The sequence below is a fragment of the Chlorocebus sabaeus genome, chromosome 11, assembly GCF_047675955.1.
Source record: "Chlorocebus sabaeus isolate Y175 chromosome 11, mChlSab1.0.hap1, whole genome shotgun sequence".
Taxonomy (NCBI): domain Eukaryota; kingdom Metazoa; phylum Chordata; class Mammalia; order Primates; family Cercopithecidae; genus Chlorocebus; species Chlorocebus sabaeus.
In genome coordinates, this window is record NC_132914.1 from 52,631,646 (window position 1) to 52,649,116 (window position 17,471).

A 17,471-nucleotide genomic window follows, 5' to 3' on the forward strand; every position below is an offset into this window, starting at 1 on the left:
CAATGTTTCCATGGGAGCAGGCTGAGGGGATGGTTTGGCGATGAAACTGCTCCACTTCAGATCATCATGCCTGCCACTCACCTTCCTGCTGTGCGGCCAGGTTCCTAACAGGCAACCAAACTGTGCTGGTCTGGGGCCCAAAGGTTGGAGCCCATTGCTTTAAGGCATAACTTCTTGAGGTTTTTAATAGATTAACATGAATTATGACTCTCTTAGAAGGGAAAGTTTTGTATTTCCCAAATGTATTGGCCTATGGATTCCCCTCCCTTCCCCTCCTCTCCCTTCACCTCCCCTCCCCTCCCCTCCCTTCCCTTTCCCTCCCCTCCCTTCCCTTTCCCTCCCCTCCCCTCTCCTTCCCCACCCTTCCTTCCTTGGAACATCCCAAGGAAATTATTTTGGAAAAGTTTTCTTGCACTACAGCCACTTCTCTGGATTAAATCGTGACATTAACATCTTTGATTATATTCAGATGGCTATGAACACAGGATTGACTTTTCAGTGAGGCTATGTTTCATCTTTCTTTTGATCAAGCCCATTTAACTCAGAATCACAGGTCTTAATTGAGTTCTTCAGTGTGATTTGCATGGCGAGTGCTCAGTGTTTTGTAAGTCCACGGAGGAGAACAGAGCCTGGATGTGGGTGTAAGTGCAGTGGAGGAGGAGAGATCTGGGGGTTTCATAGGATGGGAGGCAGGAGCCTTTTGGGGCTAGAGAGAGATCTGTCAAGAAAAATTGCATGGACTTGACAAACAAGAAATGTGGAATAGTTTTAAAACTTGATCTCTCTACCTAGAAGAAAAGAGGGCTTCTAGCAGGGTTCCTCCCTACACCAGGGACCTGGTACAAAGTAAATACTCACAGCAATGGTATAATTATTGACGGGGAAAGAAAGAAGAGGAGGAGTGAAAAGCAGTCAAAATTTTTAGATGAAAGAGGATTTAAGGTGGTTTGAGCTATTACCTTAGTATGTTCAAGCTGCTATAACAGAGAAAAACCCATAAAATGGGTGATTTACAAACAACAGTAATTTATTTCTGGCAGTTCTGGGGTGACGTCCAAAATCTAGGTGCTGGCGGATTTGGTATCTGGTGAGAGCCTACTTCCTAGGTCATAGACACCTGTCTTCTCACTGTGTCCTCATGTGATGGGAAGGGAGAGCTAGCTCTCCAGGATCTCTCTTATAAGGCACTAATCCTGATCATGAGGGCTCTGCCCTCCTGATCTAATCATTTCCCGAAAATGCCACCTCATAATACCATCACCTTGGGGGTTACAGTTTCAACATATGAATTTGAGGGGCTGGTATGAACATTCAGACTATAGCAACCTCGGAGAAACCATGAAGGGAGCGTCAGGGGTCAGTGACTTCATGGATTTGGGGAACATTTAAAACTGAGTTCTTTAGGCCCAACACTCCAAAGCCTTGAAAAGGATAAGCATCAAAAGACAAAGTAGCAGGTAAAATTTGGGGGTTGTTGTAGATTTGCTATAAGGGAAAAATAGGTAGGGTGAGTGAATATGGCGTTAGAGCTTAGAGGTAGAACATGAAAACTTGGGTTATTGTGAGAAAGGGGCAGGAGGTCACAGATTGGAGGAAGGGGCAGATTTTTTTTTTTTTTTTTTTTTTTTTTTTAAAGCCTAGGTTCATCTCTCATCTCCACAAAGCAGAAGGCTTGAAGTCTGAGGCCACTCTACCAAAGTCAGACTGCATTCCCCGTCCACAGGAGTCTGGACACCCTGGTGCGCAGAATGGACACTGGTCAAAGAAGAAGAGGGTGCGGGGCAGAACCCAGCAATGAACTGCAGAACAATAGACCAAGGTTTCTGGAAAGATGTTAAGTGTTTCCTCAGTGTAGTGTCAGTTAATCAGAGGAAGTGGGACAACTGCGGCCTTCTCATCAGAGGGATATCTGCAGGTGGCGAGATGGTGCCTGTGGCACCCCAGAGTGCGGTCCGTGCACGCAGGAGTGTCAGGTCCAAGGAGAGTTCTCTTTGTTAGGTTTGAGAAAGAGTAGGAGGAAGAGGTGGAGGAGGAAAAGAGAGAAGAGAGACTGAATCAGAGAGAAGCAGAGAGAGAATCTGAGGGAAATGATTTACATGCAAGAGAAAGTGAAACTGAAGTGTAACCACCCACCCAAATTGCAAAAGGCAACTTTTCTTGTCCACCCACTAGAGGAAACATCTCATCTTTTTCAGGCACCTGGCCTGGCGGCAATCATCCTCCTCCCATAGCCTGCCCTGCCTCCCTTAGAAGGTGGGAGCAAGAGAAAGTGGGAGTGAAGGAGATGTCAATGACTTGAAATGCTCCACAGCTACATATTATAATTTTTGCTATACTTATCTTGAACCTGTCTCTTTTGACCTACGTGTTAAGGAGTGAGAAGTAAAAAATCCTGTCCTTTAGGCCTTACTCTGCTTCTTTTCTTGATTGCAGATTCCTTAAATGTAAAATGAGGAGGTAAAAATAAATTGTCTTTAAGGTTCTTCTCACTGTAATGTTTTCCATTTCTAATAATACTATCATTTAATGAGTGAATACTCTGTGAAAAATGACTAATATATCTTAACTTGAATCCTCAAAACAATCTCAAAAGTGGATATTGTGATCCACAGATGAATTACGTGAGATTGTGTCTCTTTCTGACTTTTCCCACCCTGCAAACCTCTGTCTTCACAGATGAACCCCCAACCTGGTACACAGTCATGCATCGCTTAGTGACGGGGACATCCTCTGAGAAATGCGTCCTTGTGCGGACATCACAGAGTGCACTTACACAAACCTAGATGGCACGGCCTACTGCACACCTTGGCTCCACAGTACAGCCTATTGCTCCTCGGCTGCAAATCTGAACAGCATATGACGGTTCTGAATGCTGTAGGCAATTGGAACACAGTGGGAAGTGTTTGTAGATCTTAACACATCTTAACGTAGAAAAAGTACAGTAAAAATATAGTATAAAAGATTAAAAAATGGTACGCCTGTAAAGGACACTTACCATGAATGTGGCTTGTAGAACTGGAAGTCTCTCTGGGTGAGTCCATGAGTGAGTGCTAGTGACCGTGAAGGCCTAGGACATTACTGTACATCACTGTAGACTCTATAAACACTGGACACCTAAGCTACACTAAACTTACTTAAAAATATTTTTCTCTCTTCATTAATAAATTAATCTTAGTTTACTGTAAATTTTTTATTGTATACAATTTAAAATTTTTGACTTTTTTGTTAGTAACAGCTGAAAACACACATTGTACAGCTGTACAAAAATATTTTATTTATATCCTTATTTGATAAGCTTTTTAAATGTTTAAATTATTTTATTTTACTTTTTAAACTTTTTTAAAAAATTAAGACACAGATCCACACATTAGCTTTGGCCCACACAGGGTCAAGATCATCAGTATCACTGTCTTGCCCCTCCACGTCTTATCCCGCTGGAAGGTCTTCAGGGGCATGGAGCTGTCATGTCCCTATGATGATGATGCCTTCTGGAAGAGGTCCTGAAGGATCTGCCTGAGGCTGTTTTACAGCTCACTTTTTAAATGAGTAGAAGTAGTGCACTGTAAGACAACAATAAAAACTATAGTGCAGTAAATACATAAACTACAAAAACTATACATAATTATACATAAACTATACATAAAAGTTTGGTGCAGTTCAATATATGTATAGGAGCAGAGCAGTACACATAAAAGTATAGTGCAGTAAATACATAAACTACATACATAAACTGTTACTCCAGTAACAGTTGTTTATTATCATTATTAAATATGTGCTATACATAGTTGTATGTGCTATACTTTTATATGACTGGCACGCGGTATTTGTTTACACGAGCAATCAACACAAACGTGTGAGTAAACGTGAGTAATGCGTTGTGCTACCACATTACCATTGCTACGACGTCACTAGGTGATAGGAATTTTTCAGCTCCATTATAATCTTACCGGACGGTCGGTCCTTGACCAGAATATTGCTAAGCAGCTCACGACTGTACTCCTAATAACCACCAGGTGGCAGCCTATACCCATTCTTTAATCTCACAGTTACCTAGGTGGAAATCTGAGATTAGCCCACTGCCCAGGAGGCTGTCTAATCCAGACTGATGAATTAGCCCAGTTATGGAGTATCTGGACAAGCCCTGTTTGTCTGATTTGTATCACAGGAGACTAAACGAATTTAGGAGCTGAATAAGCAATCGAAGGTTTCTTCCTTTGATTTTTTGGATTTATTTTTCATCTTTGGAGACAGGGTCTCCCTATTGCCCAAGCTGGAGTGCAGTGGCATGGTGATGGCTCACTGTTGCCTCGACCTCCTGGGCTCCAAAGATCTTCCAACCTCAGCCTCTCAAGTAGCTGGAACTAGGCACCACCACCATGCCTGGCTAATTTTTTTGTAGAGACAGGATCTTACTTAGTTGCCCAGGCTAGTCTGCAATCCCTGGGCTCAAGCAATCCTCCCACCTCAGCCTCCCAAAGTGCTGGGATTACAGGTATGAGCTACCACCATGCCTGGCCAGATTGCTCATTTTAAATTAACGAATGTTCAGGGTTGAATAGAATTTCAAAAGGTTACGGAGTAAAAAGAAGTCTGTCCTTGCCGAGAGATCTGAGTGAGCATAAATACCAAGATGGAAAAGTATAGAGTATGTCTGGGAAAAATCAAGTAGCTCAGCATGGCTATACTGTGAGTTGTGTTATGAGAAAGAATGAGTGGAAGCTGAGATAACCTAAATTAAGTTTAGATCTAAGAAATCTTGAATACCGTATTTTGGGTTAGGAACTTTAACAGTTTTCCTTTGAAATGGAGAACTTCTGCACACCTGTCACTCTGACTTAACATTGTTAATATTTTGCTTTATCATAATGTCTTTTTTCTCAACACTTTGAGAATCAGTTGTAGATATTACGCCCCTTTACCTCTTAAAATTAAAGACAACAATTTTCATAACTATAGTATAATTATCAAAATTTTAAAAATTAACATTGATACAGTCATCTAGTTTACAGACTTTATTCAAACTTGATTATTTTCCAAATAATTTGTAGGATCACACACTGCATATAGTTTTCATGTCTCTTTTGTCTCCTTTAGTCTGAAATTCTTTCTCTACTTTTCTTTATCTTTCATGGAAATGGACTTTTTTTCCTTCCCAATTTTTGTTTTAGGTTTAGGGGGTACATGTTACATGGGTAAATTGGATGTTGCGGGGTTTGGTGTACACATTCTTTCGTCACCCAGGTAATGAGCACAGTACCTGATGGGTAGTTTTCTGATCCTCACCCTCCTCCCACTCATCACCCTCAGGTAGACCCCGGTGTCTGTTGCTTCCTGCTTTGTGTCCATGGTGTACTCGATGTTGATAGTTTTAAAGAGTATAGTCCTTCTATTCTATAGAGCGTCTCTCAATTTGACTTGTCTGCAGTTCATGGTGTTCAGGTGTTCAGTCTGGGTTAGGCAGTTTTGTCAGGATTACTACATGTGATGATGTCTCCCAGTGTATCACATCAGGAATCACGTGGTGTCAGTTTTCCTATTATTGGTAATATAAGGTGGTATTCTTTTTTTTCCACTGTAAATTTATAATTTTCCTTTTTAAATTAAAAAGTACTTTTAAATATTTTTAAACTATGTCAATATCCTATTCCTTATTAAACTTTCAACTCTCACCCACTAGTTTTGGTATTTTATCTTCTTAAGAGTTGGGAGTCATCAAAAATACATTGAGTTGGATAGGATAAAATCAGAACCATGTTTAGAAATGTCACCCTAGAAGCTGTGTGTGTGCGTGATTTTACTATCTTCAACTCTGATACATTGTAGGCCTTCCTTTTCTTTTCTTTTTCTTTTTCTGATTTGTTTTATTTTTTGAGATGGAATCTTGCTCTGTCTCTTAGTCTAGAGTACAGTGGCATGATCTCAGCTCACTGCAACCTGTGCCTCCTGGGTTCAAGCAAATCTCCTGCCTCAGCCTCCCTAGTAGCTGGGATTACAGGCGCCTGCTGCCACACCCAGATAATTTTTGTATTTTTAGTAGAGACGGGGTTTCACCAGGTTGGTCAGGCTGGCCTCGAACTCCTGACCTCAAGTGATCTGTCCACCTCGGCTTCCCAAAGTGCTGGGATTACAGGCGTGAGTCACCGTGCCTGGCCTAGGCCTTCCTTTTGTCTGGGACTCTGGTACTCAAGTTCTGACCTGCTCCAGGAAATCTTTTAACCTTGAGTCTAGCACATAAGAATCTTGGTAGATTGGGGATGCCCTCCTATCAGGCCAGTGCAGCCAGGCTCAGATCACACATTTTAGATGGATTTGTTCCTTTGGGCAGATTCCCTTGCGCAAGGCACAACCAGCGCAATCATAAGTGCAGAGACCTAACAGCTCTGGATTAGATTTGGGGAACATTCGAATCTGGGAGAAAACAAACATACATTAAGCTCTTACAACTCACCCATCTCTCTTTTGGTTGTTTCGCTGTATGTCCTCTCGTGTAAACCTCACAACAACCCTTCAAGGCAGGCACTAGCATTCTAATTATACAGGTGAAGAAACTGAACTCAGGAGTCTCTGTAAAAGGCCACGATTTAAAGCTTGATGTCTGTGATTCTGAAACCTATGTGCATTATATATGCTACTTTATAATCCATTGATTGCAATGACAATTCTAAGAGCAAACCCTGTCATTGATTGTCACTGACATACCAGCTTTTTAAATATACATTTTCCTCACATTCTGATGACAAGTTGTGGGAAATAGAGAGCAGATGACATTTGTCTCATTTGATAGATGAAAATCAATGCCCACACAGCTAGTGGGAAAATCAAGCCTTTTGACTTTTAGTCGAGAGATCTTTGTAATTTTATCATGTGCCCTTTTTGGGCACAGGAGGATTTAGGGGAGTGAGGGAGAAGAGATAAGGAGAGAAATCGATAGGGGTGGAGGACATCAGCAGGAGGAAATCTGTCCAATCAAGATGGCTTCCTGGTCGTGAGCTGTGGAGCTGCCCAGCGATGCCCGCAGGCTTCAGGATGCAGGACACATCTGTGCCCCTGGTTCCTCTTGCCAGAGCCCAGGAGATTGGCAGGGACCCTAGGGAAGACCGACTTCTGGGTGCAGGGCAGATGCTGAGCAGCTGAGCAAGCAGAACTCTGCAGGCCGGCGTGGGGGGTTCTCCTCTAGCTAACTTGGGTTTCCAGAGGCCTGAGAGCACAGCCTCCATATCTTCCTCCTTTGGGAGGAGGAAGGCTGGCTTCTCTTCCCTCTGACTCCCAGTGGTTCTCAAGGCCCCAGTGGGAGGTATTTGCCTGGGAAAAACAGAGCTGAAAGAGGAACAGAACCTCAAGGTAGGAAGGAAAAGGAGAAACTGGCTTCTCCTCTGCTTTTTCTTCTAAGACAAGAGGCAGTTAGGGTAGGGTCAAGAATGATTTTGCGAGTCCTTGGAGGGGAGAGGAAAGGTTAAAAGCCACGGGGAAAGTTAACTCTGAGGGTAAAGAAGAAGATCCCCAGTGTGTCCCTACATGTCTACCTACTGTCTGCAATAACAGACACATCTGAGTGGGACTGGCTTAGGTTTGTCATAAAGAAAGAGTTCCAAGGTTTTCTGGCAACAGGAGGGATGCGATGATGCCTGGAGGGGCCGTGTGTTCCATAGGGACGCAGTGACTAGAGAATGGGCTGTCTGGGTTTGACTCCCTGCTCTGTCATGAACCTGCTATTTGAATTTGGGCAAGTTACACAGCCTTGAAGCCTTCGCCTTCTCGTGTAACATGAGGCAATCATGGTGGCGACCTCAAAGTGATGTGCAAGTGAAATGAGGGAGTATGTAAAGCTTAGTATATCATCTAGTACATAAGAAGAGAGCAGAGACTTTAGCTGTTTTCACACTTGTCACTTCCAGTGAAAGGGCATTGGGTTGAGGGTGAGGAAACCCAGTTTCTATTTGTTTCTGTATATCCAGTTCTTTCCTTGGCAAACAATATCTTCTTCTTTTCCCCCGTATGTCCTCTGGTAAAGAGGCAGTATTGCGTGAGCTCCAAATTCTATTTTAACTTCTGATAGTACCTCACATTTTGAGCAAATGCAAATTACTTTACCGCTCTCAACCTCAGTTTCCCTATATATAAATGGAGAGGATGATAGCAATTTGGAGTTGTGGATTATTAGCATAATGTTTCGAGTCAGACAAGCCTGGATTTGAATCATACCTTTAAAACTTACTAGCTATGTGACTGTGGGCATTTTACTTAATATCTCTGAGCCTCAGTTTCCTCAATTGTTACATGAGGCTTATAACACCTAACACTTTTGTTGAGCTTGACAAAGACTACTTAAGACAGTAAGTGTAAGCAGCTTAACCTAGAACCCAGCTGAAAGTAAGTACCCTGGCAGCAAATTTGTAGCTGGTAGCTTTCCCGTATGAACGAATGAAATCACCTAAGGAGTACTCTTTTAATCACATTGCTTCTGCCTGAAACAAAAAGGAGATAATAGATATGCAAATTTCATGTCCTCATTCTGCTTCCCCCATTTAGATTGATCCACCGAAAATGTATCTAAGAATATTTGTCCCAAATTCAGCCATAACCTGCTCCAACATCCCCCATCTATTCCCTCCAGGGTAACTCACAAGGCCCATCCATCAATTCTCAAACTCACCTTTGTCATGCAGAGTGGACCAGCCTGGAGCTACAAATCCCCCTCCCCCAACACCCACACACCCCAACACACACGCACACACTCACACACACACATACACTGCACACATAATTTCTCAAAAGCCAAATTAAAGTCACCGTCCATCCACTGCCAGAAGCCCCTTTCCTCTTCCTTACTCCCAAAGGAATCCTCGCCCTTCACTGACATCACCCTCCCCGCCCGACTCCATCCTGTATCACAGACGTGCACTGGTCACCATCCCACTTCTCCTCCCCTTCTCTATTGCTTGGTAATTATATTCTCCGCCTCCCAGTGTCATGCTAATATAAGCTCCTGGCACAGCTGCCCAGATTAAATTAGAGTCCAAACCAGCAGGCCGACTAATTATATTTTCTGGGATGGAATTGTCTTCCCCCACCTTTGGGGTACGGGGCCAATAAAAAGTAAATGAGCACTGCCAATATTTGCAGAGGATATTTGACTCTTCTTGCCTGGGTGGTTTTGTCCTCCCCAACCAATCTGGGCCCTTGAATTAGATTACACCAGAATGAGAGAAGAGAGTTTTACTCAAATGACCCTTCTAAGTCCCATCCATTTTCCTGCAGGTCAGCTCAGCTGGGCATGGAACCCTTTCTCAGGAACGAGACTCTTCTGCTACCTTTGTGAGTCCCTCCCTCAGTCCCAGCACTGAAATCTTTCCTCCAGATACTCACTGCAACCTGTCCTGAAATGATTGTTGCTGAATTATTTTTACTTCTGTCTCATGTGAAAAAGAGTGTTGCTTCCCTTGCAGAACACTGTTCCAAGGCCGATCCTTCAACTTTTACCTTTCCTTATTTATGGCTGGAACAACATAAAAGTTTCAATTGTGAAAAAAAAATATTTTAGACAAGTTAAATTTGACAGAGTTTAATAGTTTTTTTTTAATTAAAAAAAGAATTTTTTTTTCAGAGACAAGGTCTTGCTATCTTGTCCAGGCTGGTCTCAAAATCCTGGGCTCAAGCAATGCTTCTCCTCTGACCTCCCAAAATGCTGGGATTATAGGTGTGTGGCATTGTGCTGGCCAACAGAGTTTAACTGAACAAGAAAAAAAAAAAAAGATTCATGAATTGGGCAGCCCCCAGAATCACAGCAGATTCAGAGAGGCTCCAGGGATGCCTGGCGGTCAGAGCGAGTTTATGGACTGAAAAAGGAAAGTGATTTACAGAAAACGGAAGTGAGGTACGGAAATAGCTAGGCTGGTTACAGCTTGGCGTTTTGCCTTGCTTGAACATGGTTTCAACAGCTGTCTGTGAATGGCTGGAGTATGGCTGCTGAGATTGGCTGAGACTCAGCTTTTGTTACAGATGCATACTCCTCAGTTAGATTTCCAGCCTGCCTACGTACTAAGTTAGGCTATAGATAAGGACTTAAGTATGAAAGTACGGAGGCTTTCCAAGGCCAGGTTTTAGTTTGATATAAAACAATTTCCCTAGATACGAGGTTTACTTCATTTCTGGATTCCACAAGCATTTATTGTGCACTTGCCATGTGCCACATACTGAGATGGGTATCGAAACATGTAAAGGCAGAATTCTCGCCTTCAGAAAGATCAGGGCCTCACGATGGGTCTAAATGTGTGTAGATGTGCAGAGACCAAGAAATCTGTGCAAGGTGCAGTGGAGGCATAAGAGGCTTGCAATAAGAATCAGAAAAGGCATCACTGAAGAGGTGATTCTTGGTGAGGTTTTGAAAAATTGTTCAGAAGACCAATAAAACGAGGATAGGAATTCTGGGTAGAGAGAGAAAAGATATAGGGGCAAGAAAGTCATAGCAATTTCGTGACCTGCACACATAAAGGATAAGGTGAAAGGAGTAGCCAGAGATGGCCTTGAGCAGCTGAGGGATGTTTTACTTCTGGAATTTTCTGGACCCCAAATTCATGTCCTTCTAACTGAGGGAGAGCCGACCTGCCTCTTAAAGGTCTGGGCAACCCCAGTTAGGGCCTTTTCTTTTGCCACCAACTTTCCTCTCAAATTTGCCTCCAGTAATTCCTCCCACAAATAATTGTCCCATTTTTGTGTGACTACTTCCTTTGGAAGTACATTTAAAGAAGAATCTGATATTTTCAAAGCATTGAAGGAAAAAATTCTGGTAGTAGAATTTCTAAAAACAAAAGAAAACATCTGACTGGGTCTCTGATGTTCTTCCACATACTCCGCAACCTTCTCTGCCTCTTTATTTATTAATTTGTTCATTCAGCACCAGGTTTTCAGCACCATACCAAACACTGCTCCAGAGATAATCCAGGGTAGAAGAAAAGGAGAGTCTTTCCCCTACAGGAACTCAGTCTAGAGAAAGAGAGACAGATACATAGGTAATTAGAAAGAAGATGCAATGAGAGCTCAGAGGGGAGGCATTGTGTTTGTTTCCAATCACAGCCATTAACAAAGTACTGGACATTGAGTGGTGTTTATTGTAGGCTAGCAGCCTGAAATCAAGGTATCAGCTGGCTGCATTCCCTGAAGCTTATAGGGGAATTCTCCCTTGTCTTCTCCTAGATTCTGATGGTGTGCCGAAAATCTCTGGGATGGTGTGCCGGAAATCTTTGGCATTCCTACGCCTGTGGATGCAAATCTCTGTCTTCACATGGAGTTCTTTGTGTGTGTTTTTGTCTTCACATAGTCGCCTCCTTTTTTTTTAAGTCGGAGTCTCACTCTGTCACCCAGACTGAAGTGCAATGGCTCCATCTCAGCTCACTGCAACCTCTGACTCAGCCTCCTGAGTAGCTGGAATTACAGGCACGTGCTACCACGCCCCGCTAATTTTTGTATTTTTAGTAGAGATGAGGTTTCACTGTGTTGATCAGGCTGGTCTCAAACTCCCAACCTTGTGATCTGCCCATCTCACCCTCCCAAAGTGCTGGGATTACAGGCGTGAGCCTCTGCGCCCAGCCCATAGTCGGCTTCTTATAAGGACAACAGTCATATTGGATTAGGGTCCACCCCACTCCAGTATAACCTCACCATCATTTAACTAATTACACCTGCTATTGCCCAGTTTCCTAATAAGGTCACATTCTGAGGTTCTCATTAGGATTTCAAAGTATCTCTTTGGGGGAAACACAATTCCACTTGTAATAGGCACCTGTTTTTTCCTTGGTGTATCAAGAAGTTTCTTAGAAGCAGGAATGATTGAACTAAGTGTTTATTCCAGAGAGTCAAGTAAAAATGAACTAAAACAGTGATTTAGAGAGAAATGGTCCCATGGAAGAAATGACATGAGAAGAGCATGAGCGTATGGAAAAGGCACAAATAGACCAGGGCAGTGTAAAGAACTTCCTGTAGCTATAGCATACAGTATTCAAAAACAAAGTGGTGAATGATGGGATGTGAGAAAGGGACACAGATCAGATAGTTACGTGTTGGTAGCTGTTTTATCCTGGTATCAGTTGAGACCATTTCTTACTTATGGACTTGGGATTTACTGCCCTGACACCACTGAAAAGCAGGAGGCTGAGCAGTTAGTAAGTGTGACGTGGGAAAGCGGAAGTGGGAGACAGTTCTGTCCTCAGCAGCTGCAATCGTCCCCCTGCTCCCCTCCTTTCCTTCCGGAGTAGGCACAGCCATCATCACTGGACTTTCCTGTGAAATGGAAATCCCAACAGAAAGAGACTCTATCGTATTCATCCATATATTCTCAGCACAACAATTGGCCCAGTGTACACTGGATTTAGACTGGTCGAATGAATGAATAGATGGAAAAGTACATTCAGCTCAGCAAGACCCTGAGCAGGCCCTGCTGACCAAGTAACGCACCTAGGTGCATGCCATTTCCGCATCCTGGTGCCTACTTTACTCCTCTTTGTTTCTCTGTCTTTAAGGTTCCGTCAGGGAAGGTCTTTCAGGTGATAAAGAAAGACTCACAGAAGACTCTAGTAATCTGTGTGTTTACTACAAGGCTATGTGGGGAAGTGAAATAGCATGGGAGTATGCAACAACAGAAGCCTGATTATTCCGAGTCCCGGGGATGCCAGGACGGGTGCACAGAGAGGGAGAGTGAGATAATTAAGGCACCAACCTGGACTCGAACTCACTTTCTGTGTAACCTTAATACTGTTACTTCCCAAGACAGGATCTGCTAAATTCCTCTCACCAGCATCCAAAATGAAGCATTTCTACTGTGAGAGTTTTGCCTTCGGCCCCTTCAGAGGGGTTTGGTCTCCACGTCAGAGCTACACAAGGTCTTCTCTGACCCTTAGCCCAATCAGCTACACTGTTGGGCTTTAATTTTTGCACAACACCTATATTATAATTTTAGAGAGAATGAACCACTGTTCTCAGAAAGGGACAGTAGACCAAACAACTTATTTTAAGATCTCTCTTCAGAATAAACCAGACTGTATCAGCATGATACAGGTCTGGAATTCCATAGCCCTTGACAATTTTTACACTTCCTAAACACATGCCTTATATGGACATACTTCTGTCTTTCATGCTGTCTTTCAAGCATTTCTTCGCTCAGTTATCTATCTCCCCAACCACTCTGAACAATAAGAAGATTATGAACATTGCAGTCAGGCAGACAAGGGTTAGAGTCCAGCCATGGCATTTAATAAGTGTGCATGTTGGGTGATTAATGTTCCTCTTAGCTCCTCAGTGTCCTTATCTGTTGTAAAAGATGCAATAGGCCGGGCACAGTGGCTCATGCCTGTAATTCCAGCACTTTGGGAGGCTGAGGCAGGCGGATCACGAGGTCAGGAGATTGAGACCATCCTGGCTAACATGGTGAAACCCTGTCTCTACTAAAAATACAAAAAATTAGCTGTGTGGGGTGGCGCCTGTAATCCTAGCTACTTGGGAGGTTGAGGCAGGAGAATCTTGAATCCAGGAGGCGGAAGTTGCAGTGAGCTGAGATCGCGCTACTGCACTCCAGCCTGGGCGACAGAGCGAGACTCCATCTCAAAAAAAAAAAAAAAAGCAATAATGTTTCTTCATAATTTATATTGAGTATTAAATTAGAAAATGGTGTGAAATTAGCTCAAGATATGCCAATTTTCTTTCTCATTTCCTTAAGGGCAAAGATAGTTTGTCAGAGTTCTTTGTGACCATTTTCCTAGGACCCATTTCAGAGCAGGCACACAGTTTGCTTATTGATGGACTAAAATCAGTTTGAACATATGTCTAAAAGAACATAGCTTACAAGGTGATAACAAACATTATAGCTACTTACAACAATGAATCTGGGTCTGAAGTTCAAAATTTTAAGTGTTCCTGTAACTGGCGCTGCTTTCAGAATATGGGAAAGGAACGTATAATTTGTTTCTTGCCTAATTTGAAAATGCTGCAGAGCCTGAGTGGTTTACTAGACCTGCCCCCTCATTAGCAGTTCCTCGTGTCCCTTTGCTGCTTTTTATGGCCATTTTTTTCTGTACACATATCCACCCAGCCAAAGGACGTATCCATCCAAGACCAAGGTATGGAGAAGAGCAGGGAGGATTGGAGGGGAGGAAATCATCCAGGAGAAGGAAGAGAGCTGATGGGAGAAGGAGGGGCAGATTCTAGATAAAGACAGAGAAGGCAGAGTTCTACATCTTTCTTCTCATTTTAGGCCATTCTCCTTTCTCCTTTTTGCAGACTGACTCTTCAGACCTCTCGCTATGTCCTCTTGCCATGCATGTATATACTATAACACATTTAATTCAATCGTTTCCACAGTGTCTTAAGTATTTTAAAGTCATATGCTCCTTGAGGCATGGGACAAAGATGTTTGTTTTGAGTAAAGAATTCTCAACAATAACTTCTCCCTGGAAAAGAGAAACAGGATTTCTTTCATAATAGGAGGGATCTAGGACAAGCTGAAACCAAGGTAGAACATCTGACTGTAAGTGTCAGGAGATTTTTTCCTAAGAAAAGCTGTGAAATTTAATTTTCAAGTTTGGATTTAAACATAAACAATATCTTTCCATTAGAAAGAAACTCATTAGTCCAATTCCTCCACTAGATCCCCAGTGCCTGGAGCAATGCCTGGGCATCGTAAATACTTTGTAAACATTTCTGCAATGATGTCAGCTTGTCACATCAATAATGTGGGGATTGTCGAGATAACCAGAATTCTGCTCAACATACGTAATAAGTGTACTGTGTTTTGTGTTGCAGAGACTCCATTGAGGAGTATGACAAGTTTTCGGCTTGAGAAGGGCTTGCACTCTGTAGGAGAAATGAACAAACAGCATTGATGGTGATGATGCAGCATGGAACAAGTGCTATGACAGAGATTAAAAATCAAGTGCTTGTTCATTTACTGGAAAGACAGAAGACCGATTCAGCCTGGAAAGAAAAATCCCTGAGAAGATGGTATGGACTAAACAAATAAATGGGATTTTAACAAATAAAGAATAAAAATTATTTCATTTTATAAAGGGAGGCAGAATAATCTAATCTGAATATGATTTGGATGTGAGTAAGGGTTGCAGGAGATGAGGGAGGGAGTGTGTAGATATCTGGGGTAAAAGCATTTCTCACTGAGAAGACAGCAAGTGCAAATGCCCTGACACAGGATCAGGGCTTTTGAGGAATTGCAAAAAACCCAGTGATCTTGGAGTAGAATGTGCAAGCCAAAGTGGGTCCAAGATCAGATCAGAGTGATAGGAAGGGGAGGGGGGCAGAATATGGAGAGTCTGGGATGTCATTGTAAGAATCTGGGCTTTTACTCTGAGTAAAATATGAAGTCATTAGAATTTTTGGAGCTAAAAAGGGGCAGAACTGTCTCTCTCACTGCTGTGTTGAGAATAGAATGAAAGGATCAAGGACATAAGTTGGAAGACCCGTCAGGAGACTATGGCAGTATTCCAGGTAAAACATCATGGCATCTCAGACAAGGGTGGTGGCAAAACTAGTGGGATTCTTAAATTTTGGAGGTGGGATCAATAAAAATGTGTTGATGGATTGGAAGCATAAGAGAAAGGGCACCCAGGAATGACCTCAAGTTCTTGGCCTGAGCAACTGGGGAAAGGGTGTTGCCAATAGTAACTGAGAACCTGAAGCTTGGAGGAGGAGCGATATGGGCGACAAGCAGAAGCTCAGCTATAGACATGCTAAGTTTGAGATACGTTTTAGTCATTGTTTGGTGATATCAGGTTGGCAATTGGATGTACTGGTCTAGAGTCCAGGGTGGAGTCTGGGCTGAAAATGTGTACTTGGACATCATCACTTTTTGACAAGATGGCTTTAGAGCATAATAATACACATTTAGTTGACTGTAGAAGGAAGATAGAATTGTGATGCCAAAGTCTGTGGCTTGCTCCACCATGGTGAATTGCTTTCTAAATGATTTTAATGTTCTCATTGGAATGGTACATTTGACTATTAACTTATTTTAAAGTGGTAAAACATTTTTATTCTAAAAATAAAAAATTAAAACAATCACACGTAGCCTACTGCCCAAGTGATAATCATTGCTAAAAGTCTGTTATATTTCTTTCCTATCTTTTTTCTTTGAGTGTTTCTAAATGTGGAATTTCTAAAATGTCTCCTAAAATAAGTTGTTGATAAGACAAAGCTGAGTTTTTTTTTTTTTTCCATCAACTTTTATTTTAAGTCGGGGGTACATGTGCAGGATGTGTAGGTTTCTTACATAGGTAAACTTGTGCCATGTTGATTTGCTGCACAGATCAACCGATCACCTAAGTATCAAACCCAGTAGGCATTACCTATTCTTCCTGATGCTCTCCCCCAACCCTGACAGGCCCCAGTGTATGTTGTTCCCTGCAATGTGTCCACATATTCTCATCGTTCAGCTCCCACTTACAAGTGAGAATATGTGGTGTTTGGTTTTCTATTCCTGCATTAGTTTGCTAAGGATAATATCTTCCAGCTTCTCCCTTGCCCTTGCAGAGGACATGATCTCATTCCTTTTTATGGCTGCATAACATCCCACCGTGTACATGTACCACATTTTCTTTATCCAGTCTATCATTATTGGGCATTTGGGTTGATTTCATGTCTTTGCTATTGTGAATAGTGCTGCAATTAACATACTTGTGCATGTATCTTTATAATAGAATGATTTACATTCCTTTGGGTATTTACCCAGTAATGGGATTATTGGGTTAAATGATATTTCTGCTTCTAGATCTTTGAGGAATCACCAGACTGTCTTCCACAATGGTTGAACTAATTTACATTCCCATCAACAATGTAAAAGCATTCTTATTTCACTGCAACCTCACCAGCATCTGTTATCTCTTGACATAATTGCCATTATGGCTGGCATGAGGTGGTATCTCATTGTGGTTTTGATTTGCATTTCTCTAATGACCAGTGATGTTGAGCTTTTTTGATGTTTGTTGGCCACATGAATGTACAAAGCTGAGTTTTTTGATGGCAAGAGAGATCACTATCTTGTTAGAGTTTTAATATTATTTTTTATGAAGACAAGGAGGAGTCAAGATATTTATAAGGTTTGCAGGCATAGTTTAAGAAAGAGTTTTCAATGTGAGGAATGAATAGAACTGAGTAAGAATAACAATATAATAGTTTAGAATGGGGAGAGAAAGCAAGATAAGAGTTACGAGGTGAGGATTTTGAAGAGTCTTGGATGGTAAACAGTTATTTGATGTTCATTTAACCTTTTTTCGTGAATTCTGAAAAAAAATTATTTAAGACATATTTTTGGTCAGGCATGCTGGCTCATGCCTGTAATCCTAACACTTCAGGAATCAGGCGGATCACTTGAGCTCAGGAGTTCAAGACCAGCCTGGGCAATATGGTGAAACTCTGTGATATGGTTTGGCTGTGTCCCCACCCAAATCTCATCTTGAATTGTAGCTCCCATAATC